Source organism: Nicotiana attenuata, chromosome 9 (assembly GCF_001879085.1).
Source record: "Nicotiana attenuata strain UT chromosome 9, NIATTr2, whole genome shotgun sequence".
NCBI classification, from domain to species: domain Eukaryota; kingdom Viridiplantae; phylum Streptophyta; class Magnoliopsida; order Solanales; family Solanaceae; genus Nicotiana; species Nicotiana attenuata.
The window spans coordinates 17,643,284-17,661,848 of NC_031997.1; positions in this window are offsets into that span (position 1 = coordinate 17,643,284).

Below are 18,565 nucleotides of genomic sequence, written 5' to 3' on the forward strand. Positions count from 1 at the left end.
ATGATATGAACTGGGCACCTAGCTTGGAATCAAGCTTGTGACCTCGAGCGATCGGGGGTGGTACGTTGATGATCGAGCCAAGCTTTAAGTACTTCATTTTGCACTTCTTGGCTTTCATGTGAGGAATGTCATTTTGCCTCCTTGTTCCCTCAAATTGTAAGATGAATGGTTGTTGCCTTTCCTCCTTGCAATCCTTCATTGAGTTGTGTAGATCAATTCCCATATCACCACACAAGTCCAATGTTGAAAAATGCTTGGAATGCGACTTCAAACCTTTATTTTGCAATTTTTCTCGGATTTTGACATCCTCTTTTTCCCCCGGACTAGAGTCAATCTCAACCAAATTTTCATTTACACCGGTTGACTCTAATCCTATTTTTTTCTCGGCATCATTAACACTCATGGAGTCGGTTGGCGGATGTTCAATTCTTGAATCCTCAAAGTAACGCTCACTTTCTTCCTCGGAATAGGATTCTTCTTGGTTTTGATCAAGTGCCAAGGAAAGATTTTCGGCTTCCACATCTAAGGAAAGTTCTTGGCTCTCATTAACTTCCGAGGCTTTTTGGACCTCTAAAGCTTCAAGCATTTCTCCCATTTGTGAGTGACACCTTTCAAGTGCCAAGTCATTTCGGAGACTATTTTCCAAAAGCTCCTCCAAGGCACTTTGTTCTTTGTTTCCTCCTTCAAGTAAACATTCCAACATGAGCTTGAACTCTCCATTTCGGCCATGCTCAACTTCTTCAACTCCCATGGCCCTATAATTTTCATCACAAAAAGTAGAATCATCATAGTGGGGGCTTGGGGAAGGGAAGGACAAATAAGCACAATCATCCCAATGACCATTTTGAAAACCACACTTATCACAAATACTCCACTCATGGGTTTGAGATTGTGCGCACAATCCACCCTGGGAGAATTTAAACAATTTTGCCACGAGTGTGGTCCTCCACAATAAGGACAAGGGTCATCAGAGTATGAACAACTACCATCCGACCAATTTTCATTATATGATGCCATTATTCAAAACTAAGAAAATAAACACGAATAACAATAAAAATAGACCAAGGTAAGAAAAATTAATTACATAAATATTCACAAGTTGGGTAAGAAAACTGACTACACTAAGAATTTTTGTACTTCTTTCAATTGTAATTGATAACACCGTTAATTTCCCGGCAACGGCGCCAAAATTTGGTCACGCCCATATGCCTTATAAAAAGGACAATGCGGTCGTTGCAATTATAATCCGGTTTACAAGTCCGGAGTCGAATCCCACAGAGAATTAACCTATCAATTACCTTTGTTGGAATCACTAAATTCTTTATAATCAACTTTCCCAAACGTTGTAAACAATAGTTGATGGTATTTCTACTAACTAAGATTGAAAGTAAATAAACAGCTGTAAACTAAATATGCTTGGGTTGTAAACAATAATGAGAAGATTCTAAGGTAGTGATTTCCCCTATTGATGGAATCTTTTCCGGTTATGTTTCATATATATTCACCAAAATATATCTATCAATCATGAGCACTCTTCTTACCGTAAATCTCTCCCGAGTAATTGCGATAATTTACTAGACGCACTCTCCCGAGTTACGCTAGCTGACTTTGTTTATAACAACTCACTTTAGATTACACCCAAGGCTTCGTTATCCCTAATCCCGCCTTTAAACCCGCAATTATAGATCCCTCTTATACTTTGGGAGTGGTGTTGTTCAACAATTACCTAAATATGCACTCTCTCCCGAGTTATGCACACTAAATAGGCACAACTAATTGAGGATCCTGTCAATTAACTACAATAAATACGTAGTTGAACAAATAGAGATTAACCGGCAAACTATATGAACATAATCAAGAAAATCATCCTTCAATAGGTTCCATCAAAACCTTAGATTAAAGTATTTAGCTACTCATAACAACGTAAAGATAAACTACGAAAATATTCATCATGGAAAAGTGCAAGAAAAAGAAGAAATAAAGAACTATGATGTTTTTGGGTGATCTCTCACACTTGTGTTTCTTGCCCAAGAACTCTCCAAAACAAATCTGCCCTAATGTGGCCGAATTCCTACTTCTTATAAGGGTTTTACACCAAGTTTTTTCGACTTGACACTTTAGTCCCTGGCTTTTCCGCGTTCTGCCGCGGTCCCACCGCGGTTACGCCAGGACCGCGGCCAAAGAGGTCCTCTGAATCTTTAATAATGTTCTGCCGCGGTTACGGTCTGACCGCGGCAGGCCAAGTTCAGCTCTGGTTTTGTCTCTTCGCTTGGTGCACTTCGTGGGCATTGTTTGATTAGCCTCCTTTTCTCCGTAATTGATCCCAAACGTGCTCCATCGACTTCTTTCATTGGATATAGCCTGCAAAGCATGAAAAGCACTAATCAGAGCATTTGGTTATCACTTTTTACCACAAAGCTATACAAAATATGGTTCTTTAGGGTCCAATTATAGTCTAATTCACCTATTATCAGTTAACACGTATTAGTCTTTCATTGAAAGAGCTTGGCATGCGTTTAAGCACAAAAGAAAGCTCTAAATGTCACCTTTTTGCAACTAAAAAGATTGGTGGGGGTTACGTGTTGCATTTACTTTGGTTTATTTAGATTAAAATATGATGATTGAAATTCATTTTTTTAAGTAGTACGGGTAGTTCTACTCATTTGATTTCAAACACAGTTCCTAAGCCATGTTTTAATGATTGACAACATTTTACTTTCTTCTTTTTCATTACTTTTCCGGATTATCTTGCCGGGAACTTGTACGTGTCAAGACAAAACCAATAGTATTTTAGATCTCAAATGTTAATCGTATTTTTAGCGAATTAAATTTATTTTAAAATATTCTAGAAGAAAAGAACTGGTATTATTCTTTTCAAGACTCGCCCTGCCATAATACCATGATCCTCAACCAAGAGTCACCCCAAAAGATCCTAGAATAAAATCACACCGCCCTAAGGCGTATACGCCGCTGTATTCCCTCTTAAACACCCCAAAAGTACCACAACCGAGACACCCACTCTGAAGAGACCTTTTGTTAATCTAAAGCCGTTTTCCTTCACCTTCCTGATGCTGAAATGTAGAATCCATAATGATATAGAAATGCCACAAGTCTCGACACCATCCAATGGAAAATCTCAGATCCTAATATACAAATCCGAAAAAATTAACCATTTCTACGTAAAAATCTTGAATTCATTAGAACTTTCTTGAGAGTCATCCCCTCTGCTCAAATTTAATTGCACCATCCTAAACGGGCGGAACGACTTGTGCCCCATTAGCACGACAACACCTAGAGAAGTAACCCCTTAACGCAACCGAGCAAATTCCTACTCCATGCGCACTACATCCTTCACGAATAACACCTCAATCATCCCATGATTCCTATATACCCATAAAGTATAATACACTATGATCCAGAAATTTCCTTGCTTAAGTCATCCTCAAAACCAGCCTCTGCAAGTCATAACCGATCCACAAGTATGCCTCAGACCGAAACCAATACAACACGTAACCATGCAATCAAATTGTCGATAGCAGACTCCCCCACTTGGCTCAAAGCCATATATCAAAATACTTGATAACTCACAATGCCCATACTCTATTACTGCCATAATACCGTGGTAAGATTCAACTAAATCCTTCATAAGCTCATGTAACACAAACCATATAATACCTCAAATCATTTGCTACGCTCGCGTTTATCCTCGTGACAGTTAAGACAACCTCCTCAAGCGATCCAAACTCAAGGTTCTACACATATAACCCACCGATAAGAGAAAACTCTCTCCACAGAAACAATATAGGGATCACACAACCTCAAGATACCCTGTAGGTGATAACTCGCATGCTTAGCCTCAAACTGACATCTCTCTACGCCCTTTCACAGCCACAACTCCTACGCAATCACTTATTCTTCCTGAGTCTGAACTCATCAACAAGGCATGAGAACCTAATTCCTTCCACAGTTAAACAACATGAAAGATCCTCCAATACACTCATAACTCGAGACTATACGTCAAATCAAGACAGAAATCAAGCACCCAATAGTCCTTTTTACATCTCAAGCAAACTCTTCTCGTCACATTCAATCCATCTGAACACATCCCGCAGTCACATCATACTTATCATATAGCCATTCAACCACTCATCGAGCCATGAATTCCACTAATAGGGACAATATCGAACTTATAAGTCAAACAACACGTGCTCACACAACCGAAATCCTCGTGCTCAAGCTACAACCAAAACCCGATCTCAAGTCCTCCAAATTGTCTATCATCAACACACATGAATCACATCTCACACCTCATCCATGGAATCACAAGCCATCTATGCACAACTGATCCTGAGCGCTCACATGTGCATACGAATGCATGGAAGGAATTCAAAGAGTTATGTTTCAAGCTGAATCAATTCCGCACGATAAGTAAAGAAAGATGGAAAATTATCCTAAATGCCCTGTAGCCTCTCGAAGATAGGTATGGACGTTATCATACCGATCCACAAGACTCTACTAGACACTTGCTCATGACTTGTAAAACCTATGAACTTAGAGCTCTAATACCAACTTGTCATGATCCAAAATCCAACTAGTCGTGATGACACCTAACCCAACCCACTAGGTAAGACAATTGACAATAAACCAATTCCAATGAAATTTAATGAGACAAATAAATAAAAGAAAATATATGAATATTATACATTTCCCAAGGACTGGTAGTACAAATCACGGGCTTCTAAGATTTAGAGTTTATAGAGCTAGTGTAAAATAAATACATCATCTGTACAAATTATACATAAATAGATTTTTCATAAGTCTAGAGCTACTATGAACAAGAGGCAGCTATTACCGGAACGCAGGTACGTCTTCAATGCTAGCTCCTATCATACACAACAATGTCTTCATCCAAGTCTGCACGCATGGTGCAGAAGTGTAGTATGAATACAACCGACTCCATGTACTCAATAAGTAACAAACCTAACCTTAGGTTGAAAGTAGTGACGAGCTGGGACACGGGTCAGAGTCCAACTCTAATAACCAGCAACAGTGCATAATAATATAGTAAAAATGGTACACGAAGTAACTTAGGGATATGAGGCTCGACTCATTCATAGTTACGGAAAAATAGGCATTTTTTTCAAGTATAACAGTAAATCCCAAATCTTTCGCCGAAAATATCAAAAGTATGAGTAAGTTTGAAAACTGTAATTTTTCGCAAAGCTTTCAATAGGTAAATGTTTCTTTTTCAGATGGCATCAAAAAAAATACATCTCTATGCCTACATGTCAATATGTATGACAATTCATGAATGATGTGATACCGTACATCATGAGGAAAATGCATCTCTATGCCTGTATGCCAAGTGTGCATGTCGAATGTGATGCAACTCAGTGATAAAACCATATGCATACTCTCAGAGTATCAATTCACTCAGTCCTCCCAGTCACTCAGTCCTAATAGTCACTCATTCCTCACAGCCACTCAATCCTCACAGTCACTCAATCCTCCCAATCACTCGGCACTCACGTTTGGCACTCGCACACGACACTCGCACTCAGTAGGTACCTGCACTCACTGGGGGTGTGTAAAGACTCCGGAGGGGCTCCTTCAGCCCAAGCGCTATCATAAGCCAATTATGGCATGAATCAATAATAACTGCTACATCGTGCAGCCCGATCCCATCAATATCCTCACAATCAGGCCCTCGGTCTCACTCAGTCATCGATCTCTCCAGTCTCTCGGGCTGACAATATCATGAAAGATCAGCCCAAAAATAATGATGTGATGTATCAATGAATGGTAATAGAGACTGAGATATGATATATAGATGAATGCGTACGACTGAGTATGTAATTTCAATATAAACAGATAGCTCAACCGCAAAAATATCCCCAGTGGGTCCGAACATGATAAGCATATAGCCTAGATAGGGTTTCTAACATGGATCACATCTCAATTACTCTAGCACGTAGAGATTTCACGAATACAAATAAGATTAGGTAACTACACAATACCACATAAATAACTGAGTCACAATTCACACGGTGCACGCCCACACGCCCGTCACCTAGCATGTGCGTCACCTCAACACCAAACACATAACAAGTAGTTCGGGGTTTCATACCCTCAACACCAAGTTTAGAAGTGTTACTTACCTCGAACAAGCCAAATCCAATACCGAACAAGCCAAACGATGCTCCAAAAATGCGATCCCGCGCGTACAGACCTTTGAACGGCTCGAAACTAGCCAAAAGCAACTCAAATACATCAAATAAAACATGAGGAAACAATTCTAATTGATAAAGGTCGAATCTTTACTCAAAAGCCCAAAATCAACCAAAAAGTCCAACCCGGGCCTGCACCTTAGAACTCGATGAAACTTATAAAATACGACAAACCATTCAATTACGAGTCCAACCATATTAGTTTCACTCAAATCCGACTCCGGATCAATGTTCAAACTCAAAAATCGCTTTATGAAGTTTTAGAACCCCCCCCCCCCCATTTCACTTTCGAAATCATCAATCTATTGCCCAAAATGAAGATATATTCATGAAATATAATAAAAAATGAGTAGGGAACACTTACCCCAATCCTTGTAGTGAAAATCACTTCAAAAATTGTCCAAATCCGAGCTCCCAAACTCAAAATATGACCAAATGAACAAACCCTTGATTTATATACTTTCGCCCAGCCGTTCTGCCTTGTTATCATGTCAACCGATCCCGAAACTCACTTTTGATGCCTCCAATGGATTCCTTGTGAAATTTCAGTCAAGTTAGGCTTTTGAATCAGTCAACTTCACCTTATAATGAAGGAGATATGTTGGTTTCAATATTTGCAAATAGTGCAGATTTTTAAATACAAATTCAGTGGCAATTTCGTAATTAATCAGAAGAAAATCTAGAAACCAAATTCTTAGTAAAATGACCATAAATTCCTAATACCATGTCGAAACTTGATGATTCCAGTTGCTATAGTTCTAAAATTACGATACGAATCTAATGCTTCAATCATAATAAAAATTGGAGCTCATTTGCTTAATGTGGTACCATTTATGCTTGAAGAAACGACGTCGAAACATAAAAAAAGTACGAGCGCAACACAACCCAAACCTATCCGAAACTCACTCGAGCCCCTCGGGACCCTATCCGAACATACGAACAAGTCCCATAATATAACATGGACTTACTCGACGCCTCAAATCACACCTAACAATATCGAAATGACGAATCGCATCTCAATTTGAACTTAACTGAACTTTGGACTTTCAACTTCCAAAACTCGCGCCGAAACATATCAAATCAACCCGGAATGAACACAATTTTTGCACACAAGTACCAAATAACATAACGGAGCTATTCCAATTCCCGAAACCACAATCCTAATCCGATATCCTCAAGGTCAACTTTCGGTCAAACTTATGAACTTTCCAACCCTTCAAATTTCCATTAGTGTCGCATCCTTCTAGAAATATCCAATTTCAAATGCGGACATATGCCCAAGTCCAAAAATCACCATTCGGACCTAATGGAAGCATCAAAACTCCAATCCGAACTCAAATGCTAAAAAGTCAAACTTGGTCAACTATTCCAACTTAAAGTTTCAACAATGAAATTCATTCTTCCAAATCTATTTCGAACAACGTGAAAACCAAAACCAACGATTCATACAAGTCATAATACATCATACGGAGCTACTCATGCTCTCAAACTACCGAGCAAAGTGCAAATGCTCTAAATGATAGGTTGGGTCGTTACAATGAAGTACCCCCAACTACTTGGGATGAAATACACAACGCATATTGTGCCTAGGTCCGAGCAGACGAAGACAACCTCAATGGGCCAACTCACCGACTGACCTCGGTGCAAGCCAAATCCGGAAAGGATTGAAGGAATGACATCAGAAGGGACCTCGTAGCTCCATGATCCAATAGGGAACGGCATCTAGCGTACGTTAGAACTACCATCGCATCCTCTCAGCGCCACCAAGAGGGCCCACCTAGACCAAGAGCAGGGACTCATCAGAATGAAAGAGGTATGCCCCCTATTATCCGCTCACAGTTTTTGTGTGTCGCCTACAGAAATAGTCTACGCCTTGGAGAAGCTCGGACCTAAGGTGAAGTGGCTGCAAAAGATGAGGTCATATCCAAAAACCAGTAAATTAGATGTCATGTGTGAATTCCACCAAGAACGAGAACATAAAATCGAGGATTGCATCGCTCTAAGGCAGGAGGTCGTAAACATGCTACGATAGGGACACCTCAAAGAGCTTTTGAGCGATCTAGGACGAACTAATTTTTCCAAAGGACGTGAACAACATTAAGGACACCAAAACCACCCTCGCCAACCCGTACCATCCACATGATCATTGGAGGCGGCGACGATGCTTCTATCAATAACGTGTATTCACCACAACCCACAAGCTCAAACGGTCAATCACACATGAACAGTATCATGAACTTGAAGAAAGTATCATCTTCGATAAGTCGGATACCAATAATTTGGCTTTCCCCCACTACAATGCTCTTGTTATAACTTTATGAATTTTAGATACCGATGTGAGACGCATTATGGTAGATGATGGAAGCAGCGCGTACATTATCCACCCTCGAGTGCTTACATAAATGAAACTGAGGATAAGATAGTGCCGCGCTGCATCACGCTAATAGGTTTTAACAATGCAGTTGAGTGGACGTTCGATGAGATCATGCTCCCGTCCTAGTCGGTAGAGTCACTTTGGAGACCACATCCATATCATGAACCAAGAAATAGCATACAACGCCATAATAGGGCGACCATGGATACACACCATGAGAGCCATCCCCTCCAGCTTGTACCAAGTCATCAAATTCCCAACTCCATGGGGAATATTCAGCATACGGGGAACAATGCACATCCCAGGAATGCTAACGCATTGCTCTAGACTGTACGACCACTCAACAAATGAAGGACAAAGAAAAAGAGGCATAGCAATCAACTAGGTCAAGGTCTGACGAGGACGTCATCAAAGATCCTGATACGGTTGCAGCCACAGAATCAACCATAGAAGACCTCGACCCCGTCCAATTAGATGGCAAAGACCACAGCAAAAATGCCTACATTGGCTGCAAGCTCCAAGAACCAGGTAAATTTCATCAATTCTTAACCACTAATGTGGACTTGTTTGCTTTGAGCCATGTAGATATGCCAGGTATCCCGAAGGAAATCACCACGCACAAGCTGAACGTCGACCCACTTCACCCCCTGTGAGACAGGTCCGGCGTAAGTTCAACTCCGCAGTCAATAACAGTACGTGAAGAGGTCAGAAAATTATTGGAAAACGGCTCCATTAGGGAGTCAAAATACCCCCAATGGGTCGCCAATGTGGTCAGGGTGAAAAAGAAGAACGAAAAGTGGCGAATGTGTGTGGACTTTATAGATTTGAACAAAGCCTGCCCCAAAGATCCATTTTCCTTGCCCCATATCGACCAACTCATCGATGCGATGGTCGGACACGAACTGCTGAGTTTTTCGGACGCCTACTCAGGTTATAACCAGTCCTCATGGAAGTGGAGGATCAGGAGAAAACCACTTTCATTACCCATCAGGGGACGTACCGCTACAGAGTCACGCCTTTCGGACTGAAAAATGCAGGAGCAATGTACCAAAGGTTGGTAACAAAGATGTTCAAAGACCAACTCGAAAAAATAATGGAAGTCTACATAGACGGCATGTTGGTCAAATCCAAAAGTAAAGAAGACCAGATCGATCATTTGAGAGAAACCTTCGAAATACTCAAGCGATACGGAATGAAGCTAAATCCCGAAAAGTGTGCATTCGGTGTGGCTTCAGGATAATTCTTGGGCTTCCTGGTGTCACATCGAGGTATTGAGGTTAACCTCGAATAAATCAAATCCATCGAAGGGATACCAAAGCACTTGACAACCAAAAAACAGGTTCAGAGGTTGATTGGCTGCATCGCCGCCCTTTCAAGGTTCATTTCACGATCATCCGATCGGTGCCACAAATTTTTCAACGTAGTCAAAAAGGATAACGACCTCCAATGGACCTCTGAGTGTGCCCAAGCCTTAAAGGAATTGAAAGCTTACTTATCATCGCCACCACTGCTTTCAAAACCAGAACCTAGGGAGTGTCTCCTCGTCTACTTGGCCATATCTGAAGTAGCTTTGAGCGCAGTCCTGGTCCGAGAAAATAAAGGTACAAAGTCTCCCATCAATTACATTAGCAAAACACTAGTCGACGTTGAGACGAGATACCCTCACCTCGAAAAATTGGCCGTGTCTTTGGTCGTAGCTTCACAAAATCTTAGACCCTACTTTCAGTGCCACCCCATCTCGGTAGTCACGACTTTCCCCTTTAGAAGTATTTTGCATAAACCCGAGCTATCGGGCAGGTTGGCCAAATAGGCCATAGAACTAAGCGAGCATGATATCACATATCAACCGTGAACAGCGATAAAGTCACAATTTCTTGTGGACTTCGACGTCGACTTTAGCACAAAAATAATGCCCAAAGTCAAGAAAGAAGCCGCCCATACTCCTCCCCAGACATGGGACCTCTGGGTCCTGTACACCGATGGCGCTTCTAACGCGTCGGGATCTAGACTGGGACTCGTACTCAAAGTTTTGACTGGCGAAGTAATTCGCCAGTCCATAAGATGCCCGGACATGACTAACAACGAGGCCTAGGATGAGGCTGTAATTGCAAGTTTAATGCTAGCACTCAAATACGGGGCGAGAAGGGTAAGGCTACGCTGCGATTCTCAACTCATCATCAACCAAGTCATAGGGACTTTCTAGATTAAAGAGCAAAGATTACAAAAATACCAGATCAAGATCTGTAAACTACTGCCTGAGTATGACAAATGTTAGCTCGACCAAATACCCCGAGCATAGAACACCGAGGCGGACGGCCTCGCCGAATTGGCAGCAGCCATCAAAAACATTACAACTGGAGAAAGGAATGTGGTCCACTGATCTGTCCAAGTCACACCTCTATTCGGGTTGGAAACGGTCGATTGCAATAATATTACCCAACTAAGAGTCGGGATTGATTCCACAGGGAGTGCAGATGGGATTAGTGGTATATAATTGGGTAGAGCACGCGAAGTATCTTCGTTGGAATTCCACAAATAGTTGTTTTGATTTTACTTCTATAATAAAACTAAGGATTGCAATTCTAAAATATGAAACTAGAGAATATTGCTTTTGATGTTGTTTTCAAATATGCAAAAGGACTAGGGCTGTGACTTCCACCTAAGTGTTTACCTAATGGAATTGTAAGCTTTAAGGCGTGTTTTGTTGGTCGGGGTGTATTATAGCAATCAACGCCTAGTTACCCACTCAATACCTCTCGGTAAGAGAGTGGTTTTACCCAATTTAGCTTTCTCAAGTCCAAACGGGTATTTAACGAAACAATTGATAAATTGCTCAAGTCGGGTTTTAGTATCTCTAGGTTCAACCCTTTAATTAGGACTATCAATCTCTTGATTTCATCCCAAATTCTTGTTAGCCTTGTTTTTCTAGACTAAGTCTCTCTTTCTCAAGAAGAGACCAAGTCCAATAGGCTTGAACTAATGTTTGCAACTATTAATTCTACAATTAAAAGCAAGAACAAGGCTAAATAACAAACACCCAACCATAAACCAGCCTTAAATCAAACATCCATTAGGTTCACACACTAAGGTTGTGTCACAACCCTAGCTAAGAATCTAGCAACTCATATTGGGTATTGAAGAAAATAAAGAAGAAGCGATAATTAAACTCATATTGAAAGATTAAAAGACAAAAATGCAATGTTAAATCACTAAAGTAAGCTAAAGTTGCCTAAAGCAGTAAAGAAAAATGGCTATAGGAGTTTAGATATTCAAAACTTAACCTAAATTCGTGAAACTAAGCTATTTATACTAAGCTGGAAATTTTGGACAAAATTGCCCTTTCAGAGGTTCTGCGGCCACACAATTCTGTGTGCGGTCCGCACTTCGCTTGAATGTTGATAGTAGTTGGAGTCTACGGCCGCACAATTCTGAATTGCGGCTGCATGTCTCTTGTTCTATGGTCCACACAATACTGAGTGCAGCCGCATAGGGACCTTTTGCGGACCGTACAATTCTCAGTGCGACCGCATGGCTGACTTCTGCGGTCGCACAATACTTGTGCGGTCCGCATTTCTTCTAGGCTTGAAATGAGACTTCTCTGAATCTTGAACTCTGGCATAGCTTTTGTGGCCGCACAATAATTGTGCGGTCCGTGCATTACATTAGGCCTCTGATAGATTCTTCTTCATATTCTGCGGCCGTAGATGGAATTCTGCGGTTCGCACATTATGCTTTTGCCTGCTTTTTGCCCTTGAGTTCACATTACTCCTTCTTGAGTTGGACTTCATCTTTGTGGCTCATTTTCCAATACTCTTGCAATTAAGCATATTTCATCAATTTTCGGGAATACAATTAAACACTTTTGGACTAAAACGAAAGTAAAAAGGCGCTACTTATAAGTAGTCAAAATCCCCACTTATCATCCACCTCCTCCACTTATCGATAGACCAAATCGAGGTGAGAACCATAAACCTGACTTGGACTGGCACAACCGTATTATTACATATTAGCAGGATGGCGTACTCCCAGATGATAAAAAAGAAGCCAAGAAACTTCGGATGCAAGCAGCCAGGTACAACATCATTCATAACGTCCTATACAAGAGGACGTATGGCGACCCCCTGGCGAAATGCTTAGGCCCAAATCAGACATGGCACGTCCTTGATGAAGTCCACGAAGGCCATTGAGGAGCTCATTTCGGCAATTGAGCTTTGGTCAGATGCCTCATACGGGCATGATACTACTGGCCCACCATGAAAAAAGAGGTCGCAGATTTTGTAAAAAAATGCGAGTAGTGCCAAAATTACGCCCCAATGGTCCACCAAGGAGGCGAGCACCTCCACTTAGTCACTTTCCTCGGCTATTCATTAAATGGGGAATGGACATCGCGGGCCCACTCCCGGAAGGGCGAGGTAACGTACGATTTCTTTTGGTTTTAACTAACTATTTCTCTAAATGATAGAAGCAGGAGCATTCGCCCAAATTCGCGAGCAGGAAGTTATCACTTTCATATGGAGAAATATCGTATGTCATTTCGGCCTCCCCAAAGAAATCAATTGCGACAACGGACCCCAATTTACAAGAAGAAAGGTCGCCGAGTTTTTTTGAGAAATGGCATATCAAAAGAATACTCTTAACACCATATCACCCCGCGGGTAACAGGCAAGAAGAGTCCTCCAACAAATCAATACTGAACATCATGAAGAAAAAACTCGAAGACGCCAAGGGGCTATGGATGGAATTACTAACAGAAATGGTTTGGGCTTACCGGGCATCGCCGAAAACGAGCACAGGAGAGACGCCTTACTCATTAGTCTATGGGACTGATGCTGTAATACTAGTTGAAGTCAGAGAGCCTAGTCTGAGATACTCCTACGAACTGGGCCGGGGAACGACGAAAGTAGAAGACAAGAGCTCGACGAAGTCGAAGAACGAAGGGATATGGACTACATAAGGAGGATCGCCCAAAAACAACAGGCAGAACGCTATTACAACAAAAGGGCAAAAGTCAGACCACTCAAAGTTGGAGACTACGTGCTCAAAGCTAAAACACAAGCAAGCAAGGACCCACGGGAAGGTAAACTGGGAACAAATTGGGACAGCCCATACAAAATCACGGCAACAACAAACAAAGGGTCATTCCAATTAGAAACGATGGAAGGAAATATACTATCAAACAACTGGAATATCACCCACCTCAATGTTACGACCCAAACCGGTGAGCTGTGACAGACACCCGGTACCTTACTCAACTGAGTACCAACGTAACATATCTTTCTTATCGTATTATCATTGGTGACTGGACCAACATGGCCACAAAATGTAATGTATAACTATAAATGGGAAAGCACTGTATCAATGAACCATCTTTCTTAAACATGAATGCATATGGGCCGTCAAGGCCTCTAATATACTGTACAAAATAAATCTCTGTCTACAAAGCCTCTAAGAGTATTTGACGTCAAATGGGACAGGGTACCGGTCTGTAGCAAACTTCTGCACGATGACTCATAAACTCGGCTGCACTCCAAATGAGGTGGAGTCTTACCGATCCTTCGCTGAATGCTAACCTCGTCTACTATGAGGGCTCGTCAAACTGACTGTCTATACCAGCAGGCATGAATTTCGCATCCCAACCAAAGGACGTCAGTACGAATAATGTACCGAGTATGTAAGGCACATAAATAAGTATATAAAAGACATGGAAGAAACATGGAGTAAACGACTTAACCTGTAAGTCTGGATAACTCTGTAAATCATGAAACACTTATAGTGTCATGCATATGCGGAATGACATGTCGTGCATAGGTACATGTGTTCATAACATCATCAAGCCTCTGAGGGCATCCCATCATATCATCTCGGCCACTGTGGGCAAAATCATCAACGTATACCAGCTGATTAAGTGGTGGTACGTATATAACGCCGTAAGCTTTTTTCCGTATCCCATATACATATATATATATATATATATATATACACGCGTATATAACGCCATCTGGTCATGGGTCAATGTATATGTATAAATGAATGCAATGTATGACAAGTACGTCAATAAAATCTTTCGGAATATCATAAGACCATTATGCCTTTGATTAATGTCATGAAGTAAACCTTATCAACTTACGTATTTTCTGAGACCCATGAACAGATGATAGAATAATAGAACACATGGGGAATCAAGAACATAAGCATCTTTAGCATTTCTATGAATAGAGTCATTTATAGAAGTTGTGCATTTGCTCGCTGCATTTGTATCATATGGATCATGCCAAAAGGAAAGAAGGGATATCCTTAATATACCTGAGTTGATTCTCTTGACAATCCCTCTAACACACATTAATTACGACAAAACACGTGACGACAATATCGTAGCAGAGAAAAATCCGTATGATACTCTTGAGAAAGATTGCACTGTACTCCCTTATAGTTACAAAATCTCACGTTACTTAAAATGCTATGAAATCTTGAAGATCTCATGTTACTTACGTGTGATATATAAGTAAGTTGGAGAGGTCTTATAAGTAAGTGAATTGTTGAAGATTCTCATGTTACATAAGTTAGAGAGGTTTCATAAAAAAGTTGAATTATTGAAGATTCTTACGTTACTTAGGTTAGAGGGGTTTTTTATAAGAAAATTGAATAGGGTGTGGGCCCCACTTTATGTGGTGGATTAACCACATAAACCCTAATTGCCACCTAATTCTGATGACTTAAGAGTCATCAATTTTTAGGTGGTTTGCTGCCACATGGGGGGTTTTAATCTAATCCAAATCCTTTAATTAATCACCCGATCAATTTCTTAATTAACTAGGTAATCTCCCATTACCCAATAATCAATCAATTATCCACATAATTAAGAATTCTCTCAACTTACTTAAAATATTACTCACTTTCAACACACCTTATACACCTTACTATCATGGCCATGTGGTACCTTGTATGGTACTAGTCCATAAATATCGGGTATTTTAGCTCGGGCCATATGTTATCCCAAAATGTCAAACTTCGATGAAATTCATTTTCTTGGATTTGTTTACCCTCTCACCTTCACGAATTTACTCATCACTTGTTTAATGCTTATAATCTCAAAATAATCCCATTCCCAAACTTACGTTGATTAACTTACGATGAAATTTTAACGTACGAAAATATGGGATGTAATATTTCATTTGCGAGCTTTCATCAATTTACTTATGGCGTACCTTTACGTACAAAGACATGGGGTGTAACATCATTCCCCTATTTGGAACATTCGTCCTCGAATGTTGACGGATGCACTTATCATTCTCATAACCCATAGCACTTGTGAATGCTTTAATACTTTTCTAGCCATTTAGGCAACTGTTCTTTGAATAAATCCAAAAGGCCAGGGCATTCCCCTCCTTTACGTCTCTTTCTCACACCATGGCTCGTGGTCGGAATCCTTCCAATTTTGTAACAGTTGTTACCTTCTATCATGCAGCCGGTACGACTCTGACCTTGTAAGTGCACCTACGACTCTTCTCTCCTTTTTCCTCCAGCTTCTAGCCCATCTCTAGGCCTCACTTTGTAAATATATATAGAGCTTAATAAGATGTCCCTCTGGGCATCTATACTGATGTTCTTCGCTCGGTACTTTCTCAAACTTATGAATATTGTTATATCTTAGTTCATTGACCTGGTTATTCACCCGTATGACTTTACTGCATCTAGGTAGGTCATACTATACCATAACTCTTACCTTGGTTTTTATTATTATCGAGGTCTGCTACCTAATTCCAGGTTACTCTCTCGCTCCTTATCATAGATGTATAAATCCAAGCCCTTCAATGCTTCCTTATTATTGTTCATCTAAAGGATGGAACCCTTATCTCCTCTCATACGTTTGAACTTTATCCATCTATTGTCGATTCACCTTAACGTTGATCCATAATCTATCACTGATAACTTGACCTCTTATGTAACACAACCGCTAGGGCCCACATCTTATCGGGGACATTTGGAGTAATTAGACTGATCCACCTAGGGGCGATACTATACTTCTATAACCGTATTTCATAGCGTTCCCATGTGATTCATCTTATGGGGGGTTATTCTAATCCTATACAATTCATGAAATCATTACTCAATCGAAGGCCCAAACGTCATCCTTTATTTATCACAATTACACCCTTATTCTACTACCAGGGCAGCGTTCCATCTTCTCTACATGCTACTAGTCTTATACTCCTTTGAGTTTAGCTTTAGAGAACCCATCAGCTCTCTTGTTTTTGGGCTTAATCCCGAGAACTATCCATTCTCGTCACCTTCTCACTCATATTTTCTTATCCTTACTCCTGTCTTCCTAACACCTTGTTGCTTTACCATACTTTAGCTTGCAATCTACACAAATCTATTTATATTACTCGCAACCTCCCTTCAACTTACTTGCACCATAGATTTTCTTGTGTTTTTCTGGAACATCAAGCGAGACATCACATTATCTCTAACTCTTCTTTACTCTCTTAACTAGATCTCTCGGTATTTAGAAACCATAGGCTGGAAAATATGCCACTGACGATGCTGCTATCACTCTTCGATATTGAATGTCAGTGCTTCTAGCCTTCTATCTAAAGTATGGATTATTCATAATTTTCTGCACCTAAGTACCTCGTACGTTGTTCACCTTTACCATACTTACCTTAAAATATCGCTTCACCTCTTCTACTCCTTTCATAACCTCCCTTCCACATAGGTATAATTCACCTCCAAAACTGGAAGCTCTATTATAATACTTGCACCTCTGGTGCATAAATAATCCGGTGGGAGCTTCATACTGAATTCTTATGAGGCTGGTACTTTTCTAACTGGCTTTATCGTAGAGTCGTCGTAGAATATGGTTGTTGTACTATCTCTCTTGTACCTCTGATATTAAGAGTGATTCTGCAATGTTCTCAATCACGATGACTATAACTTTCTAGGTCAATTAATCAGACTCCTAATTTACTTAATTAATGTAACTCTTTAGTTTCCTCTTCCTTCTGATCGACCTTTATGTAGGCTTAAGTTAACTCCTGTTCTGGTAGTAGCTATTACTTTAGCCCTTCATGGATGCTATGGAATATCCATGATACAGTCTTTTAACAATTCAATCCTTCGTCTATGACCTGGACTAAATTCTTTCTTTTAACTTATACCAGAGCGTTTTACGGCTGTATGATTGTTAAGATATATGCTGCATGGATAATACTCCGAAATCTTAGGTTCATTCATAATGCAATTATCTCTGCATCATTGTTCGAATAATTCCTTTTGTTCCTCCCCAACTTTCTTTAATCGCAAGCAATTGCTTTTCCTAGTCGTTCTGCCACTTGTTGCATAAATACTTGGCTTATCTTAGTTCCCACACACCGGAAGTTTCGTGCGACTCATATGATCTCGAATATTACTTCTGACTTTACTTCCCGTTCATTAGCCACGGTAGGTGCCAGTTTCTTTTGGTGTGCATACAACTTTGTAGTGAGACTGTTTTTACATGACCATTTCTCCTTAAAGTCACTATGTTTAGGTTGAAGCTTTCTTCCTTATCTCCTCAGCTAGACTGTCATTGTAGTACATAGGGAGGACCCTCTGATTCTTGCAGGGATGCGAGCTTATTACATCGTATACTCGATGAAATTTTTGATGTCCTTCCTTGCCTATAATTATCCATGGTTACTTACCTCCACGCCCTTTTGCTTGTAGGGTTGCTTCTGAACTTGATATTTTTACTATCTTCCCAGTGACACTCTCTTTTATTTCTGTAACACTCATATGGTACCTTTAACTACCCCGACTTTTATCTGAATATTTCTCAAGTATTACAATGTCATAACTGCGGGGTTGAATTCACTATATTGGGTTTTACTATATTTATCTTGCACGACCTGTTGATTTGTCTGTATCCCCTTGTCTAGCCATAACTAGGCTCTTCCTAAATCAATTACTAACTACTCGTTGGCCC